This window comes from Alosa pseudoharengus, unplaced genomic scaffold, assembly GCF_046254945.1.
Source record: "Alosa pseudoharengus isolate Yale_2024_CS ecotype anadromous, Long Island Sound unplaced genomic scaffold, YU_APseudo_1.1 YU_APseudo_1.1_scf_13, whole genome shotgun sequence".
Classification (NCBI taxonomy): domain Eukaryota; kingdom Metazoa; phylum Chordata; class Actinopteri; order Clupeiformes; family Clupeidae; genus Alosa; species Alosa pseudoharengus.
Genome location: NW_027468598.1, coordinates 14400145 through 14421454, shown reverse-complemented (window position 1 = coordinate 14421454; position 21310 = coordinate 14400145). Strand labels below are relative to the sequence as shown.

The 21310-nt window shown below is 43.6% G+C and overlaps 1 protein-coding gene across 1 annotated transcript in view; it reads left to right on the top strand.

Annotated features, from left to right (window-relative positions):
- The window catches only part of lsamp (limbic system associated membrane protein), a 169265-nt gene that overhangs the window by 9296 nt on the left and 138659 nt on the right, over window positions 1-21310 (top strand). The gene's annotated exons all lie outside the window — the stretch shown is intronic.

The following is a 21310-nucleotide window of genomic DNA, read 5'->3' as shown; positions in this document are numbered from 1 at the left end:
CTCCATCTTCTCTCTATCTTTTCTCTCTCTTGCTCACATGTCTTTAATAGTGTAAACAGCTAGCCCAACAGTTATTTGTCAAATATACAGTCACATCTGGTGAGTCACTGTCATCGGAACACCGTAGTTAGATCATAGTACTTGGATGATTAATTAATTATTGGTTAGAATGATGTGATTTGTAGCACTTTGGTTTGATTTTATTTTCCTCTTCTTTTTTTAGACAAGCCATTTTTGGGCGGGATTAGCGGGTTCTATCAGGACTGGGGAAGAGTGGGAGGGAGGGGGGTTTCCTTATATGGTCGTCATCCGGAACTCAGATTATCGCTAATCTAAGGTTCTTTCATTTAACCTCAGTCCGGGTTAAATCTGTGCTCTCCAACATGTGCATACTGAGACAACATAACAAGTGTTGTCTGGCTCTAGAGAAGGGCTGTGATAGGACAAACCTGGTGATCAACCATTGGATGGAGAGAATGACTATAAAATGGGATTTAATTTTTTGTATTTATTTTTTGTGACATTTGGCTTTCCTCAGCCTAAAAATGATTAAGCCACATAAACATACATGTAAGTGTTTTGTCAAACTGGATTTGGAATTCCTCTGATCAATTTTTTCCTGTCTGTTTTTTTTTTTTTTTTTTTATCGTTGTTTACTTTACAGCCTGGTGTTCTGCAGCTTTCCGCAATGCTTGATTTGAACGGTTTTCGGGGGGAGTGTGACAATTGCAGACAGATCATAGCTGAGACAGAACAAAAGCTGAAAACAGCTCCGGATCAAAGAGAGGAAATCTGTAGAATACATTTTGCCTCAGCCCCCTTCCCCAAGAGCCTTACTAATGGATTGACTAGTGTTAGAAGCCATGAGTACTTCAACACTGACATCAGACAACACAACCTTCTGTGGTTGGGTGTGTTCTGGAAAGAAAATAGATCTTTTCCTCCGTCGCTTGAAGCCATGTAAATGCCCCCTTGGGCGATGAAAGCAATGATTGAGAAATCTAGCTAGCCAGGCCGAATTGATTTTGCAGATTGAACCTCTGAGAAAAATCCTATCCACTGATCACTGAAATATTCCTGTGGTTCAGTGGTCATGCTTCTAAATTACACCAGCGAATTTTGAGGGGATGTGGCCACCGATTAAATATGAACATGTAAATCCTGAGAAGCCATTGTTTAGAGTGAGATAGCAAAATACCACAAGCTGACATCTCTTAACGATGTGCATTGCTGAATCTCAGTACAACATGAGTACAACAGACGCCTACAGAAGCTCGTCCTGGAATCTTAGTTAAATGAAGTCTGGGATGCAGCTCAAAAGCAGCCGTCACCACAATGCATCAAAAATCAAGAGATTTACTTGTGTACTAAAAATGTCTCTTCCTCCTACTTCTCTCCATCCCTCCCCTCCCTCCATCACTCCAGCTCTGCACTTCTCAGATGTGTGGTGTTTGTGTTGCCATATCCCAGCATCCTTCAGTGCCTTTTGTGCAGCTCTGTCTGGAAAGGCCCCCGCGGCTTTCTAATTGATGGTTATTGTGAAGAGCACACACCCACCACTCCGGGGGAAGGCCGTCCATGAATAGGGTTGTCCATGTTTACACCTCATGTCGTTCCGACTGCAGATATAACGTAAAGGATTGGGAGGGCCGTGGTCGTGGGGCTGAGGAAGGCGGATGGAGTAATCAGAATCAGTCACTTACACACATCGTCTGAGGCGAGGCATTCATTTCACCTTCCCTGCTGCCAGGCAAGCAGCATGGACGCTGCCTAATTAAAGCCTCTCCACCTCAAAACTGTCGTCAGAAATATTCTCATTTGGTCAAGGGCAGCCTCTGAGGGACAAATCAAGCATGCTGATCAAACTATAGCTGTTTCCCACTATTGGGTTCATTGCAGTTCAACATTTGTTGTTGTTGTTGTTTTAAGAGCTGCTTTAAGATGTATGGAAATGATATACCTTATGAGCAATCATTGTGCATTTAGAACCCCCAGCACAGTAGCTAATGATAACAGCTTACTTATTTGCACATTTTTCTCTGAGACATAAGGGAAGCAAAAAGAATACATTCCATTTCCAGAGGGCTGAGCAGGTCAGTGATTTAAGGGTCAGTTGCTCCATGTTTGGAGGATATAAAGGGAGTGTGCTCAGTCTATCATCAAAAAACACATTAGGCTGCTGGGGACTGGATTTCCAGATATCCATGATTGGGGTTGATCGCCTGGGACATGGTGTGAGGCTGTTACAGGAAGGAGGGAGCTTCTCTCAGAATATACTGCCAATGCATTGTGGCTTTGTCTGGCCAAGGTTCATATGGCAGAGAGCGCAGCGGCAACGTAGTGAAATAAGGTTGCATAAGGAGGACTGGCCTTGCGAATCGCATGGTTAAAACAACTGCATGAAACAGTAGGAACCGACGCAGAGTAATGAGGTCACGACACCTTCTCTGCCCAGCTTAGCTCTCAGGAAAACTTGGGCACTGCAGCTATAAATGGGCATTTCCTCTTGTATTTATAGACTGAGATCAAGGCTAAACTCCATTTGCGGGGAGGTGCAAAGATGTTCCTGGAAGGAGAGCTCAGGAATCATGTAGTTCAGTCTTTCCTTCACTTTGATCAAGAGAAGGACTTTCACAGTCATTCCTGAGGCATTCACTTTTATGCTATACATCATCAGTGGTATACAGCAGGCGCTTAATTACAGCCATATGTCTTTTAGCAAAAGCGACATTTGTGAAGTTCACAAAGGAAAGACAGCAACAAAACAGGGTATCAACAACATTGCACTTTTAGAAACATGGTGCAAGCAATTTAGCAGTTAGATCAAGCAATTTAGAGTGAATTTTATGATAGGGATATAAATGGATAAAGTGCAGATCACAGTAAAGCTCTCTCTAAGAGTTGACTGAGATATAAGACGAAAATATATTCCAACCATTGTTTTCGCATCCTCTATACTACTCTCACTGAAGGACAGCTTGATTTTTCTAAATTTAGTTTGAAGATGCAGCTATCTAATTCCTGATGCCTAATTCCAAAGTTCATGTCCTGTGGGTGTGTTGATCATCTCTGGATGTTCTCTGAAGTGATCATGTATATTCTTATAATTGAACACATCCTCTTTAAAGGTGCTCTAAGCGATGCTGAATAACGTCACTTCTGTTGACTTTCAAACAAAACACAGAGCTAGCTTGCTACTTCCTCCCCCTCCCTCCCATGCTGCTCCCGTATTCAGGACACAGACAGCTACCGGTTGGTTAGGTGATGTTTGCAGTAAGTGACATAAAATGTTTTGGCCTAAAAACCCGTGGCATTGCTTAGAGCACCTTTAAACTTGGCTAAACATGCTACTTGTCCTCACATATTCAGCCATGACTGTGCACAGTTAGATAGAGGCATTAGTGTCCAAGTCATTAGTGGCACTGTGCAGTACAGAAACACTTCAGTAAGTGGGTTTATAATAGCATAGATAAATGGTTTCCTTACTAAGAACAGAACAACATACAAACAACCAGAGAGAGAGAGAGAGAGATAGAGAGAGAGAGAAAAAGAGCTAGTTGGACTTGAACAACTTGGATAAAGTGATGCAGATCATTATTTTGATGGAACATAGTGGTACATTGTATGAGAGATGAGAGCCAAGAATTTTGTTATATAAACGTCTAGATGAAAGGATGCATTTATGTCTGAAATGAATGATAGAACAATGATACCATAGTTTGATGTGAATAAAAATTAAACAGAAGCTTTGTCTAACATGTAGGGAAGGCCTATACTGAAACAAAGACTTACTTAGGAATCAGGAGGGAAAAGAAAATGGTTGCAGTCATTTTAGAGCTTTGAGAAGTAGATTGTCTTAATTATGGCTACTTTGAAGCCATTGAAGTGCAATTATACTTTTCCAGCCATCTATTGTAATTTGCCAAATTGCATATTGGCAATGCTCAAGATAATAGTTGGCGAAGTTTCTGCATTTCAAATGGCATGGATTTTCTAAATTCCTGCGTGGGACAGGCGATGAAGGGGAGATAAGTGGAACACTTTTCCATTTGATTCTTTTCCTATTTGACAAGTGACACATTTGACCTTATTTCTATTTTTTTTCTTTTGATCGAGTGGGATTAGCAAATAACATTGCACTTGTATAGCAGAAATTCCCTGTTCCCTTGTCTTGCCCCACTAGTGTCATCACACGTTAGTACCCTCACCAGTCTCTCTGAGCTGCAGACTGAGCTTACTTCAGTGGTTGCCATCAAATGCACTGAGTACCCCCCCCCCCCCCCTCCCCTTTCCTCCAAAAAAAAGACTTTAAGACTTTGGGAACAAAACAGACTCTGACAGGGAATGTCTTGGTTTGAGAGATTTGCATGAGTAAGCTAGGATCCGGTGCCTGATCTGATAGTGCAGTGTGATGCAAATGAGATTGAAAAGCCTCTTTTGCTCAGCATATATGCCACCCCGCTGTTTGTGCCCTGGTCCCTGTCAATCATGATGTTCCTTTTGTACAGTACGTTGAAATCTCAGCTGTTATTTTTTAAGGGCGGCCTGATTAAAAATCGGCTCCCTTCAAAGCCATCCATCAGTGTTAGCCTCTTTTGAGAGATTTTTGAATTACTGCTGATGCAACGGCAAAACAGTGGAAAATGAGGCGTCATGAATGGATCTGTCTATTTTTTTTTCAATTGACAGGATCATTTTGAGGTCCTGTCGCAAGGGTATCAGGCGTAACGGGTAGGAGAAAGCATGACCCAAGCAATTGGTGCTCAAGCTGAGCAAGATTAAATCAGATCAATCAAAATAAAAATGTAAGTCATATTCCGAGATAAAGTGCTCAAGTTAAGCTTGGCAAAGAATTGACCTCAGCTTTGATTTGCTAAATGGATTCTGAGGGATATTAGTCTGTGGGTGGATTACAAACAGGAAGAAATCGCCACGGCAGAAAACTAAATAAGGCAGAAAATACACACTTTCACACTTTCACAACCACACACAGCGCATACACACACACTAATACAAATCCACCACACACACACACACACACACACAGCACATACACAACACATAAACCACACACACACACACACACACACACACACACATAGACAGATGCATATAACTGTTTATCTACCGTATGCATAAAGTTCTACATGGATGTTCTATCCATGGATAATGCAGCAGTAGCTTGATGTAGAGGAATTCTTTGTGATAAATTGTTTTTGTTCTGAAACAATTACATTAATTTTCTTAATTGTGCGCTGTCTAATGAGGCCAGGCTCTTTTCTCCATTTAACACAGCTGCAAGGCATTAGCGCAGCCCAGCTCTGAACCATAACAGCCAGCCTGGGTGCAAACACGGCTTCACACCATACGGTTGCGGCAGACTTGCACACCTTTGCGAGTGCAACCTCCCACGCACGTTCACGCCAACAGAGACTGTCAGATTGTTTTAAGTGGACTCCTCCTCATCTCTGCAAAAGTGTTTTTGATTATATTTATAGCGTTATTATTTATTTTTTTAGTTTTTTTATTTGTTTGTTTGTAAAAAGCCCTATTAAGCTATGGCTGGCTTAGTGGGAGAAGCACAGCGCGGTTTGTCTGTGTGACCCAGTGATGCTGCAGTGGCTGCCACTGAGGACGGTGACCTACATGTCGACCATATTGAATTGGGTTGCCCGGTAATCAGGATCTGCACCCCCTGGAGCATTGTTTATGTGGTGCTGCTGGTCTCTGTCTGCATTTGTATTGGTGGGTGTGCACTGTGTATGTGTGTGTATGTATGTGTGAGTCTGTGTCTTTGTGTGCATGTGTGTGTGTGTGTGTGTGTGTGTGTGCGTGTGTGCGTGCATGTGTGTGTGTGTAGTTATCTGTCCATATGTATTTTTTTTGTGTGTGTGTATGTGTGTTCACCCGTCTCACCACGGGATCCACTGTGCCCGTACTGTCTGTGCACGCTTGTGTGTGTGTGTGTGTGTGTGTGTGTGTGTGTGTGTGTGTGTGTGTGTGTTTTCTCTCTGAGCCACATTCAGAGGTTGTGCAAGTTCGTGCAGGCACTTATCTCACAGCATATGGTGGGTGCCACCATTTCCGCAGCATGCACAGGCTATATGCACTGGAGCATCACTGAAGTGGCATCACAGGGATTGCATTCTGCGCAGCCCTTCGAGATGAGGCGTGTTGCGGCTTTAATTTTACGGCAGGTCTGTGGATCTGGGTGATTGCCAGGCCATAATCCATAGGGTGTTCACATAAATCTGGGCTACAATGGACCCTGGTCTGCTCCAGGCACCGACGGCGCTGTGGAAATAGATCACAGTGAAGTCAGCTGGGCTACCGTGGAAAAAAAAAGGAGAAACTACTCATTAGGACTGGCCTAGATTCTCAGCCTTAACACTCAGTTTCCCAATCAGGCGCCGTACAGCTCTGCGTCCCTTCATCGCTCCTTCTCACCTCTCACTGAGCTGCGGCTACTGCTAAAGAGAACAGACTGGACAGCCAGGCACAGAGAACAACGCAGAGTTAGGGATAGAGAGAGATAGAGTGTGAACAGGGAGAGAGAGAGAGAGAGAGTGATTGACAAAAGCAGGACAGAAGCAGGACACACTGAGTGGTTTTAAACACGCTATGTGTGTAAATGTGAGGGGGAATGCGATGGAAAGTGGAGGGAAAGTAATAAATAGAACAAACAGAGGGAGCATGGAGCCACTGCCTCAGAATCACAGCCAGCGCAAAAAAGATTTTACAATTCTCAAACCACACCTGCAGCTTGATGTGTAGATCAACACATGTACAATACACACACACACACACACACACACACACACACACACACACACACACACACACACACACACACACACACAGATATAGCACAGCTATGCAATAACAGTGTACACATACATAATGCACACACGCAGGCAGTATTGAGGGGAGGGTGCTGTGCTGAGAGGGCACAAGTGCTGCAGTGGGCCCTTATTACTGTGGGCCGAGGCCGGTGTGAGCGTCAGAGTATCCAGCAGGCAGCGAGGATGATGAGGAGGGGGAGGCGAGGCTGTGTCAGCTGATGATGAGAGCAGAGGAGTGGAAGCTGGCATCCTGTCAAACCTCCGCCAGTGCTCGCCGGATGAAAAGAAGGCACCCACACTGTCTCCAGGGTAGCTTTCTCTCTCTCTCTCTCTCTCTCTCTCTCTCTCTCTCTCTCTCTCTCTCTCTCTTTCTCTTTCTCTCCCTGTTTCTTTCTGTCTCTTTCTTTCACTGTTTCTCTATCTCCTTTTTCTACAGCTTCCTCCCCCTGTCTGTCTGTCTGACTCTCTTCTTTTCCAAAACTCACTGATTGTTCGTGCAGCTCACATCTTGGCCTTGCCCAAAAGCAATAGTCTCCCCATTTACATTCAGACTCCTCAAGAACATAGCTGATTAGCAGGTTTTGTATCGCTGGAATAAAGGTGATAAGTCACGATAACTGCCAACAGTACCTCATCATTCCATTTCCATTCACAAAGAAAGAAGAGACCACATAAAAATAACTTTAGTATCATTGCTATTGCAGGGAATGAGAATTAAACAGCTTGTAAATCCATCTCACCGGTTTAAACTTAATATCGGTGGTGAAGCGTAATTGCAGTGCAAGCTAAGGTCACATCAGGCTTAATGTGTTAGGTCAGGGCCATTTTCAGAGAGGTAATTTCGCCACTGTCTGTTCATCTACTTCCGTGACCAGCCAATCAGTGCTCACCGAAGTGGTGCATGGATTATATACATTATACGACTTATGTACATATGCTGAGCCAACATAACTTGGAGTGAAACGAATGAAGCTGATGTGAGCAGCAGTGGTGGCGATGTTCTTGGCATGGCAATGAAGACAGGCAGAACAATCTGGAGTTTGGGGGTTTGTCATGGGAAAAGTGCAGCGACAGCACTTTGACCACCTCCAGGTCTGTGGGCGTGACACAAGCTTCATTGTTGCGGATTAGTGACCGCTGTTCATTTATTTATCTACCCCTCATTTACTCCGCTATCTCGCAAAGCCACCGCCGAAGGTTCCTATTAATCAGGTCATGTTTATTTAATAGACAACTTTCTTCTCTTCGCTCTTTTGTGTACTGCATTGTGCATGGTAGCTGAGATTCAAGCACACTTCAAAGCCGGATTTTGTTTGGTTCAGAAAGAAAATCTTGATGACTCCACACTTGCGTGCAACTTGTCCACTAATGGTTCTCTGGCTGTTGCTTCACCGTAACAGTGGCCCAGTCTGATAGGATATGATGATTTTCAGTATGCTCAGCAATTACCATCAATTGCCTCGTCAGACCTGCCATTGTTTCATTGTTAGCCAACTGAAAGAGGGTTGAAAATAGCAACATTGGCGCTATACAGGAGCGACACCGTTCCATCACGCGGCTAATTAACAGGCCACAATTAAAGCCCTCTCGTTTGGAGCGCTGCCAATGGCCTGAATGGTCTGCTGACTGTAAATCACTGTGTCACACGAAACTTGCCCCCACCCACCACCTACCCACCTCAGTCTGAACCATCGACGGGTCACATGTGCCGATACAGGCCAGGCCGTGACACCGTTTGGTCTGCTGAGATGGTATCGGGCTCACGCTGCAACTGTTTCATGTCTAATTGGATATTGAACGCTCATGTGTCCTGCTGCATTGTTGCTAAATTGACCTTATCTTTGTGATTATATATTGACCACAACGGCCCACCGTGGTGTCAGTGTCAGCGCTGTGGCCTGACCTCAAACTCCTCCTTGTCTAGAAAACTTGTCTCCCATCACGCCCATGACCTGGTAGACTTTGAGTAAGACAAAGGCAGTCACTAAAAGCAGGCTTGTGCAAAATTCCAGAATTGAATTGAAACTGGCTCTTAAATTCCAATTCAATTCTTGAATTTCACTTGCATTTCAATTGAGGTAGCAAACAGGAAGCAGAATTGCAATTCGAATTGTGCACAACCCTGACTAAAAGACACAATTCTTGTGACTTTGAATAAGACGAAGGCTGAGTCACTACAAGGCATAATTCCCAAGTTCTGCTCAGAAAAAGACCACCAGTAATGTGCTCGAGTCAATGCAGCAGTGCACTGATTTTACAATTCGATTTTCTGCTGGCTACATCTTATGCTTATGCTTTCTTGGAAGCAGGAAGGGAGAGTTGGCGGGGGGGAGGGGGGGTGGTTGAGTTAGTTAGTTGGGTAGTTGAAGGGCGTTGGCCTTCAGGGTAGGCACTCCAGTGGCTCATATCACTGACTTATCAAGATATTTGTCATGCAAGACAACTGACACCCTGCTGCAGGAGTCAAGTCAAGTGGGTTTTATTGTTATTTCAACCATATACACTGTATATAGTGAGACAAAACAACGTTTCACCATGGATCAAGTGGTGTTCCATTTAAAATATATAAAAATGACATTTGAGACAGGCTACATTTAGTGCACACACATTACAGATATACATAAAGTGCAATTACTACTTCAAGTAGAGCATTTAAGACAGACAAGGGACAGGACAGACAACAGACAACAAAAGACAGGGCATAACAAAAGACAGAGCATGGACTAGCTCTGTTTTCAAGAGGATGAGAAGAAGAAAACCACATCGGACTAAACCCCTATGATTAAGCTGATTACCACCATTGACTGTTAGGTGAAGTGCAAGTGAGGCTGAGCATCTGAGCATCTTTGTATTCGATTGCTTACAAGGCGCTTAAATGTAAAGCGACTTTCGGTACAGGAAGGGTGTCCTTATTATCACTGTGTAAACTTCTTAAGCATTGAGCTCATGACCTGTCTTCCCCATGGTACATGAAGCACTGGAATGCAAACACAGAGATGGAGATAGAGAGATAAAAAGAGGGGAAGGGAGGAGGGGGTGGAGAGAAACTACAAGTGGCAGAGCTTTGCACAGGTGACAGTCGCTGTTGACGCGGTGTGTCTTGTTTGTTGTCCCCTGATAGACACGTCTGGTGTCTATGTAATCAGCTTGACTCCGCGGTGTCTCAGGGGTCACCGTAGGAGGGGATCCGCCACACAGGGCGCACATTCCGCTTGTCAGTGCACATTTTCCTATGGCCCTGTCACCAACAGTGCACTTTATTGGTCCCGTTATCTCCGTATTACTGATTTTTTAGGGTGAGATATACAGACACTTACACAATGCACTACAAAACAAATCCAAATCAGAACATTCTAAAGCACTATAGACCCCATTCGTTTTAAATCCGGGACCTACTATAGACCCATAATGATAAACCTGAAGGAACTGAATGAAAAAGGACAAATTATTGAAAAAAATAATAAAATCTGAGCTTAGCAGTAATCTCTATTTTTGCTCTGTGATCCGTACAAAAGAAACCTTTTTGCTGTGCCTTCTTCAAGTGTCAACTGCCAAGTTTTCAGCTTAATTAGCATTTCTAGCAGAGTGCCTTTTTTTTTTGCATGTTTCCCTTTTGACTGGGCTGCGATTGCAACCACGTTGGGCTCTTTTGCAAAGCGAAACACAATGAATGCGATGGAGGCGGCGTCGACGGCAAAGGAGGGCTTTGAATGCGCTGCTTCCTGAAACAGCATCCCGAGCGCTTCCCCCGTGGTTGCGTGCGAGGCGAGGCGGGGTCTTTGTGTTCCTCCCCGAGGCTTGGTGCGGCTGTACCCGGTGCAGTGAAAGAGAGCAGGATCCGCAGCCGTGGATTATGTTGGCGGAGTTGCATTAAAATGACTGGAAATTATTCCCAATTTGTTACAAGTATCGAAAAGCGAAAATTAATTTAACACTCAGGGATGACTTGCTTTCCAGTCACCACACACCACAAAGAAGTCCTAGTTGTGTGGCTTGCAACTTGCATCTTCCTCTACCCTCTACGTGTAGTTGAAGTGTTAGTTGTTAGCCGTAGCCACTGTTGGAAGGCCACCATTTGAGTGGAAGCCAATTCCTTCATTGCGTTTGGTCACAACCGAGTTGTCAGAAAGGATCTGAAAGGATCCTTATTTGGTAAAAAAAAAAGTCGCTATTGCTTACAGAGCACAATAGCGTCATAGAGGCTTTATGCCACATACATCATCTGTTTCCCCTATAGCCATTGGAACGTAATACCAGATAGTTTAAGCATGCCATAAGGTAACCTACTGCATTGTTGTATTATATAAATTGTATGTATAAGTCAAAGATACTTGATCATAGTGATTCAATAAAGTACTATCTACATACACCATCTGTGGTCTGTGTGTGTGTGTGTGTGTGTGTGTGTGTGCCCACGCACACTGCTGCACATCTATGTGTGAGTTAGTGAAAGGGGGGGGGGGAGGAAGTGTCAGTGAGAGGTAGTGACTGAGAGGCAGGTATGTTATTCATGTTGTTTGTTGGTTTGTTTTAGTCAGCACTTGATGGTGCCTCGGCCAGCATCCATCAAGAAGACATGTGCCTGTTATGAGAAGAGTGATATGATCATTTCTAACAAAGCCACTTTTGTTTATGTGTGTCTCTTCTTCCACAGAGCCTCTCATTTCATTTAGGGGAATATAGAGACACATTCATCATTTCACAGCAGTAGCGTGGCTACGGGTGCTGCGTCTAAAACAGGGAGCAAGCCATTAGCATAAAGAATCAGTTCCCCCAATGCAAATTCATACAAAACTGTTTACCACACACTTCAGAGAACACTGCATAAATCCAACTTCATGCATTACTTTGTGGTTCTCAGAAATCTACCAGTTTCTTGTAAGCAATTTAGTTTGTTATGTATTCACACTAAGGACAATGAGAAACATGTCAGTGCCAGGGTATGCTTCAGTGAGATCACATCAGAGAGAGTACAGTTATAGTAAACAGAGTGGTAGTTGTTTTTTTTTTTAATGAAGGACAGGACTTAAGATACTTCTTGTTAAACAGATTAGAAAAGGCATCTCATTTGCCAGTGTGGTTTAGTATGAAACATACAGTGTGTGTTCTGACATGACTATTATTACTGTGTCACATCACAGGAGCAAGCCTTTAGCTTTTTACTCTTTAGTGACAATCTTTATTTAATAGCCCTAGGCTCCCTGAAGGATGGAGGCTTTATTTTCTGTGGCGTAATTGCTGCTGGATGAGCCAGCTTCTGCATAGAAAATGATCTGGCTCTGTATTATTTGTCTCTTGTCTCTTGGAACAGAGGATCGCACATTGGCGTCCATTTTAGCATTCTTCTCTCATATATAATGGGTGACTTGTCTTTTTACCTTAATGTTTGGGGGGGCAATTGTACCACCATGCTGATATTATTGTTTTTATATGCAATGATAACAACCTAGGAACATATTCTTGTGTGTGTGTGTGTTTACATTTTTCAATGTGGCTGTCATAACTTAATCCAGTACCTAGGTGAAGCTCCGTGGGCCCATAAAGCCCACAGACCTGGCCTGATAATGGGATATATTCTCAAGTCCTCGCAGCTCAGTGGTCTGGCTGATAAAAAGGCGATAAATCAATAGAGAAACAGCCTTCCTCGTTATTGAGCCCTCCTCCTTAATTAAACACCTCATACATTCAGCAGTTTAAAATAAAATAATTAATTAACTAATCTCCCCTGTCAAGTTGCGAGCATCTGCCGCAGAAGACGCAGAGTCAATTTTCATAAAACCTCCACACTGTGCATAGAGAGAGAGAGAGAGAGAGAGAGAGAGAGAGAGAGAGAGAGAGAGAGAGAGAGCTCGGCATTGGAGCGTGCAGGCTGCTATGGAGGTAAACAAGGTTAATCTATCTATCTGCCCAGGCCGTTCTGACCCATCCTGCCCTTTCCCTCTCGGCATTAGAGATTCCTGGAACAGGGTGCAGCTTTGCCGTGGTGCTCCCCATTTGTCTACCTGGCTGCACTTTTTGTTTTGTCATAGCGGAAACACTTTGCATTAAGATGCCTTTATGAATGCCATTACAGACTGCATTACCCAACGTGAAAAAAAAACATTATATTTATGGTTTGGCTATCACAGATCACTTAAGTGTACAGGAACAATTAAAGCTATACTATGCAAGTTTCAAAGTAATTTTGATGGGAAACTAACTTGTAATAAAGAGCATTGTGCACCTTCCCGGTGGTAGCCTATCCGCCTATGGAGAACCTAGCTCTTCCCTGACCCAGAGAATCACAAATTACTTTACGGCAATTGTGCAGTAACATACTATTTGTGTGGAATCGTGTAATGTCTTGTCAGTCAACATGGCTCTTTCCGAGATTATCTTTGCCGATTTGTAAACAAATCCACAAGGGGTAAGGGTGCAAGCCAATAGTGGTATATTATGGCAGTTGTGTAAGATATAAATACTCTGCTATTGTAGGGGTAGCCCAGTAGCAACAAAAACCCTGCAATTACAATGGACTGCTTTTTTCAGCACAATCAGACCGTGGCATCCTGTACATGACAAGGATGTCTCAAGAATTGATACCTCGGTACCAAGTTGATAGCCTGGCCCCGCCCACCTAGATCTTCTTTCAGGGAGATCTAGTCTGGAACACCATAGTTTTCCCTCAGACAAGAAAAATGTCAGGTCAATCAGCGATGAGAGGGGACGACAAAACCAAAACTTATTGTGGTAAACAGAAGTAGCAACACCTGCAAACATCAAAAGCTGCAGTTGGAAAAATGCAGACATTTATTTACAGCAAAGGTATACCCACATACATTGTTCCCTGACTGTTGATGCTGTTTATTGTCAGTTGGTAAAGTTTAGATGAAGTAGGAAGTAACGTTAGGAAGAGTTAGTGCCCGTCGCGATTCAAGTGTTGGAAACTAATTCCAATCAAGAGTCACCAGACTCTATTCACTTCGTGAATGAGTTTGTATTTTTCCAGGCTACCACCAAGTTGATGCTAAAATTCTTAAAACATGACGGTACTTGCTTTTTGTTTGTCTTGTTTCTTTTTAGGTAGTAAATTACTGTAGGTCCCGAAAATGCAGCTCTGCCAGACCTGATAGGGTCAGCTTATGCTCACAACTATTCTAGTGTGCCATAGTTCATTCACTCACATCCACACACACACTCCCTTTATTTGTCTCTCTTTAATGTGCCACCACATCTTGCACGGCTGACTGTACACATAATCCTAGTGAGGTTTGTGGATCGATCTATGTTGAATCTATGAAGTGTACTACCCTCACATGAACGGTTTTGCGTTGAATCTCCGTAGTGCTTACAATTAGAGCTTGAAGGTTATTATGTTGACTTTTGTTATTGTTTTTGCTGTAGCCTACTATGGAATAGCGTTATCAATTAAAATTGAGAAATCTTGGTACTTAAAGATGTTCATCATTCAGTCACATCTTTTGAGAAAATAGGCATGAAAATATGGTATTGATTTGTGAATCAAATTGTGTAATTTCACTGGTATTGGTATTGACTACTACATTTCTGGTACCGTGACATCCCTACATGATTCCCATGTTATCTCTGGCCTGCAGTTAAGTGAGGGTGACCTTAGTGTGAAATACCCACCATTAATGTTGTGCACAGGTGTCTAGAAAAGACAAGCTTCCATGCGATTTCGTTAGAATTTTCACTTGGTGCCCATTCGCTTGAAGTCCTCAGGGTATTTACCGTACTGGATTTGCACATTCACACATGCTGGCATGGCTTTTGCAAGTGACCGCCACAGACTGAAAAGACTTCCAGGGAAAGCCTGTGGCAGAGGGCAGATAAAGGAGGCTCTTGCGTGCTTCTTTTTCCCTTCTTCTGCCACCTCTCCTCCGCCACCTCTCTCTCCGAGGGCATCAGCCGTAGCGGTTTATCCACTCACTCCCCCCTCCTCACTGTCTCTGGGTACCCAGGAGGGTGTGTGACTGGCTGGGGGCTAAGGCTGGCAAGGACTGGGGCTGTGGCTGTGGTGCCGTACAGCCCAGCACGGAGGAGTTGGCCAACTCCGCTGTCAAATCCCATTAGACCTTAGCCGCTTTTCTCAGCTCAGAGCGGCTGATTAGCCGCTTCTCCTCAGGTGTGTGGGCGCCTCGCTCCGCCACCAATCCGACCCGTCTCTGCATAGCGCACGCCGGCTAAATATGGGGCCATATGGGTGCCGTGTTGTTTTTCAGCTCGCCATTAACATGGAGGCTTCCAGGCTTCATGTGCCCGTTGTGCCAAGCTCCAACCCAGACAGCTTTAACATGCACATGTCGATTGATTAGGAGGGGTTACAATTATAGGGAGCGCCTTAAGCAGCATGAGGGGAAGCTTGGCGCTCGTGCAAACTAGTCTTGTGCAGCCTCTCAGTTGGGAGGAGAGGCAGCATCTTTTGCAGATAAATGTATTCAAATCCAATCATCTAAATTGCAACATGGCCTACAAATTGAAGTGTTATTTTAAGCGCAATGCTGCGCTCCCCCAGGATGGTAGCTTTGCCATTTTCTTCTCCCTCGTCATCTTCTACTTTCCCCCCAAAAACAGATTTTTCTGCTTTGATCCCTGAAGCCTGCAGTCTTAAGTACCTCCTGGATGAGGACAGACACAGCAAAAACAGAGAATCTATATTTGTTTTAGCATTCGACGATAATAACCTAATACAACTATACTAATAAGGAACACCATCACACCAACCCAAATTCATTTCCATTTTGAATGTTTACAAAAAATGGCTCTGATATGTACTGTAGACAGAACCCATATATTCCAAGCATATAAGATGAGACATGCTCATTTTCTATTTGCAGTGTATCCCGTTGAATTTCCCGCTACATGTAGGATAGCCCTTTTTGTTTCACTTCCTGCCACGAGAGCCCTGGACTGCATTCTCAGAGATCAATCTTAACCTTCCTGTTTAATTTGCCACGGTCAGTGGGCCCATCCGGACTGCCCTTGTCGCTTGGCTGCTTCACCCAATTACTAACATAGCTATATCAGGTTATTACACAGCAGACTGTGTGGTATTGATAGACTCTTGATTTGGTGGAACTCCTACCGGAGGCACTATTAATTAGAGTTCTGGCCTTGTTGGATTTTATGACTGGTGAATGAGGATACCTGCTGCTTAATTTTTTAAAGATTATTACTCGTTTTCTGTTTCCCTCACGTGTAGGACAGATTGGCAGGCAAAAAACAAACAAACATTCGAGTGGAGGAGGAGAGGGTTCAATCAATCAGGTTTCCCATGAGGATGTTCTATCTGTCTCTGATTCGTGTCAGGATTGTTTAGCAGGTTGTGGTAAACAATCAGGTTGTGTTGTTAAATTTTTTGTTGTTTGTGTTTTGGGTCAAGCGTATGTGGGTGCTTTATCAAGTCTCAAATCTGCATCGACCTCTTCACGCTGTACTCTGTATTCTCTTTGGTCTTCCTGTGGACTATGTAGCATCAGTGACATCTGAGCTGGAGAGAGCAGAGCGGAGATGTAGTGTGCACGTGTAGAGCCGGGCTTGAGACGTCAGCGGTGAACCTGTTCACCATTCCCCCAGTGTACTAGACTCCGTCATAAGTGGGCTTACTAATTAGATGTTAGAATGGATCAAAAGAAAGGGGCAGATAGATGCAGTTTTTGATAAATTATGTTTTTTGATACTGTCCTTCAGTGATCCGCTATGAAAAGCTTCTGTTCTACCTTAGTCCTGCCAGGCTCTTGTTATATGCCTACAGTTGCTTTTCAACGCTATGTACCGCACAAGTGTACTGCAGAACCTGTATAACTTTCGTGTTGCCTAAAAGCCACTGTGAAATGAATGGGAATGTAATAGCACTTTATGTGTGTTTGATTTGAATAAGATTACTTCTGAGGGACCTCTCTCAGACACTTGGATTCAGCCATGCTGTTCTCAGATAAAGCACCCCATTTGTCTTTCTAACCGAATCCCTACCTGAGGATAGCTTTGTGTGAATTCATCTCAGATGGAGACCCTGGTGGACCATGAAGGGCAAAAGTTTTATCTCTCCTCATAAAGCCCCTGGAAAGATAGTATTTTACTCAAAAGTCTTTAAAGATGGCTACCGTGAGGAACAGAAGGCGAAGAGCAGTTTTCTCTTTTAGCCTTGGTTAGACATGATTCGGTCCTAAAGGCTTTTATCCCACTGGGCAGATACTTATCTAGCTGTTCTCCTATCCTTCAATTCATTCCTGAGTGTTCTGGACCTTGAATATGTTGTGTGATTTTGTGTGTGTGCGTGTGTGTGTGTGTGCCTGTGCCTGTGTGTGTGTGTGTGTGTGTGTGTGTGTGTGTGTATACTCACAGCCTAATTTTAGTACACTACTTCTTTACGCTATTTAGTGTTTGGCTCCGGAGTTGGAGGTCACTGTGACGAACGAGCAAATGTGCTGCTTTCATTATTTAACTTTGCTTTTCTTTCTGCTGACGGGCCTTGTGCTCGCAGCAAGTTTTAATCTTGAAACATCTTTAATAGTGGAATTCAGGAGCAAAAAAGACTATGGGAGCTCACTGCGATTAGGAATTAGACGACGAAGGTCACATCCCATTGGCGTTGGAAGCTAATGTCAGGGCTCAGCCCTTGTCATTAGGCAGGAAGTGAACAATGAGTCCACTCCTGGAGATAAGGCACTTTCTGTAACCTTTTTCTACCGTCAGCTAGAGAAACTTTTTTGGCTTGCATGCATTAAGAAAGAAACTAGAGGTATCTCTAAGATTCTGACTGAGAAAGATGAGGGCCAGGACAGAGACCGGACTACTGCAACGAGAAAGTGTACATTATAAACAAACACACACACACACGAGAAAGTGTACATTATAAACAAACACACACACACACACACACACACACACACACACACACACACACACACACACACACACACACACACACACACACACACACACACACACATACACACACACACTTACACACACACACACACACACATTCACACAAACACATACACACACAAACTCGCTCCTTTGCCATTCTCTCCTGCTTACGTCTGGAGAGTTCTGGCCACCAGAAAATAAATTGGCCATCTCAGCTCAGCCCACTGAGCTGTGGCCTTCTCGCTCACTCCAGCTGGTACCCTGCACCCCCCCACTCCCCACCTCACCTCACCTTATTATGATCCTCAGCCCTTCCCCCCCCCACACCTACCCCACCCTCTACCGGTGACTGACCTGCAGTCATGAGGGATGACGGGACGCGGCTGCGTTGACAGCCAAAAGAAATGGCCGCATTTAGGTCCATTACTGACGAAGGGCTAAGTGGAGCCTTGCTGTCTGACTGGCCATGAACCAAGTCATTAAACTGAGTTGTCAGAACAATGAAATACGGGACCTATTGATAACGGCGTAATTTGAGCTCCCTATTTAACACACAAGAAGCTCTGTCTTTTTTTTTTTTTTTTCAACCTCTGTTCGTCATCATCCTTGGAAGTGTCATCCTGAAAGGTGTGCTGATATCTACACTAGGCCCCGTTGGGAGGGGAAAGAACCTGCTCAGTTTGTTTAGCTGTGAGGTAGTGGCATTGAAAGTTAATTGAGTCCTTTTTATGATAATCCAAAAGCCATGATATGTCCGCGTAGCAATTTTAGATAAACATAATGTTAACTGAGGAGTATATATAATATAAGCACTGTATTCATCTGGAGATGTATTTTAATTTGCAGAACATTAAAAGCATGATGGGTGCAGTTATCTTTAAGTATGTCTCTTTCTATTCTGAGGATTCTTTGAAATTCATTGACAATGAAATATTGTTATGAAACTCATCACTTATTGCATTTGGAGGAAACTGATTGGCACCCACCCACCAACACCTGGTCCCCACCCCAACAAACCCCACCAAAACAGAAAAATCCAGTCGTGGTGGGTGAAACAGAAAAATCCAGTCATGGTGGGAGCTCCGTCTTACTAGGCTTCAGTATCTTGTGTCAAGTTCTGTCACCAGCCTTGAGTCAGAGTCCATGGGAATGTGGTCGACCATGTTTCCCAGGGTAGATTAGGTGGCTGATTCCCCCTCTCCCTGTGTGCGCCGTCTCCTTTTGGTGACAGGTCCTCTCACCGGGGTGCTCACACGACTGCGGGTGGTGTCGGGTGGAGTGGAGGGGAGAGTGTAGGAGTCGAGGGCAGAGGAGTGGTGGAGTGACTGGCATCGCACTCCAAATGTTGGGCTTGACATCTGAGGCTTAGAGACGCGTCGTTCTCTCTTGTCACCTCGCTCGAGTTCATGAATTACACAGAGAGCAGCAGCAGCAGTAAGCCCATACATTTTTCACGCTGCTGAAATTAGCTTCCCACCGACTTTGTGGCGTGAGGTTGTCATGACTTTTGTTGTATGCGTTGTGTGCAGCGATTGTGTGCAGGTTGTGTATGAGATGTGTACAGAGATAATCACCACATGAAAATGCTCCACTGCTTACACAGGGCCTATGGAGTATAGTATAGTATGTCTACAGTGTAAGGTGTAGGTTTCAAAAATCTATATTTTGATGATGGCTCTCAGGAAGTTCAATGGCACTACATAAATAAAAGAAATATGAAGAAAAGGAATGTGAGATGAATCTATTTACATAGTAGTGTTATATATAAATGCTCAGTTTTGTATATTTAACATAACATATCCTGTTGAAATGGTCACATTTTTTACCTATACTATGTATCTACTGAAATGATGAAGTAATCTCAGTTGAATAAGTACTGATTGCAAGATAGGTTTCCAAAGCACAGCATGTGCCTTTTTGACTGCAGATCGATGTTCCATGTGCTCTTTCCTGGGGAATAGCATTGGCCCATGATAGCCATCATCACCCCACTGACTCAAACTGACACTAACACCACTTCTCACTTTTACATTCGAGCTCTCGAGCACGGGCTCTGGTGGACATTATCTGGGTCACAGCACCAGCATTGCGGCCCAGAGTGGAAAAGCTTGACACACACTTTGCCTCCCTTACCAGCAGCACGATCCCCATCACACTCAGCCATTCTCATTAACCGTGATAATGCACGGTCCCCTGTGCTCAGCATGCACAAGTTCACTGGGATCAGAGTTTGGTGTTAGCAGCACGTTAGCTCGTGATACATTTATCCATTGCAAATTCATTTAAAGCTCTCCCAAGAGCAATATATAACAGTATCAGGCATACCTTTAGAAATTTGTTTGAAACTACTTGTTTTCTGTAGGCCTGCCTTTGTCATTCTCTGAGGCACACACACAGAAGAATGAAGATATCAATTTGACACCAAAAACTCTGGCATTAGCTTTAATAGGCTAAATATTCTTTGAGAAAAGTATTTAAAATGTTATTTTCATCAGTAGCACCATCTCATATTTTGAAAGGCAATTACTAGGTAGTCAGTCAACCCTAAAGAGCTTTAGGGCAATCACTCATAACTCCAAGTAAAGGTGCTCTATGAAAATAAAGCTGTTTTTAAAGACATTAATATATACTAATACTAATCGGAAACTATAACCTGTGACCTTCATTTCTTAACATGATGTATCTCCTCATCTTTGAGTGTAGTTGTTACTTAGCTCACATCATGTTTTTAGAACTGTTTCACAGTCATATCTCCCTCTAAAAAACATCTGACTGTTGCCACCAAGCAATCATGCAAGTTATCCCGTCAGCAGCAGATACAAGACATGGATGCAACTACTTTCTGACTGTCTACTATTTATACTATTTACTGTATGTCTTTGAAATGTACCTTGATCTAGATTTTAATTACTAGTGAAAAACACTTCCAGTGAAACATGTGCTAAATAATAGCTAATAGAAGACACGTAATAAGGGGCAGCCGTGGCCTACTGGTTAGCGCTTCAGATTTGTAACCGGAGGGTTGCCGGTTCAAACCTCGACCAGTAGGAAGCGGCTGGAGTGCCCTTGAGCAAGGCACCTAACCCCTCACTGCTTCCCGAGCACCACTGTTGTAGCAGGCAGCTTACTGCGTCGGGATTAGTGTGTGCTTCACCTCACTGTGTGCTGAGTGTGTTTCACTAATTCATAGATTGGGATAAATGCAGAGACCACATTTCCCTCACAGGATCAAAAGAATATATATACTTATACTTACTTACTTAATTCTGTCTCTGTGGTTGGGTTTCCACCCAACACATTCACACATTCAGCCAAAGGAGACGTGAGTCAGAGTATGCTTGCATCCTCTGTGTTAGACACATTTAAAATGGACGCCATCCAACCCAAACAAGTTGTGAACAGGTCATGATTAGGGCAAGTTTTAACTGAAGCATCTAATGAAAATGCACCAGATTTAACCTTGTTTCCATTCTTTTTTTAGATTGAGACTTAATCCACACCCACCCCCCTCTATCAAATATATAGATGAGATTAGATTAATTTGATGTGAATGTAAAGCATTTTCAATTTGTTGATTTCCTGTTGAAATGGTCAAA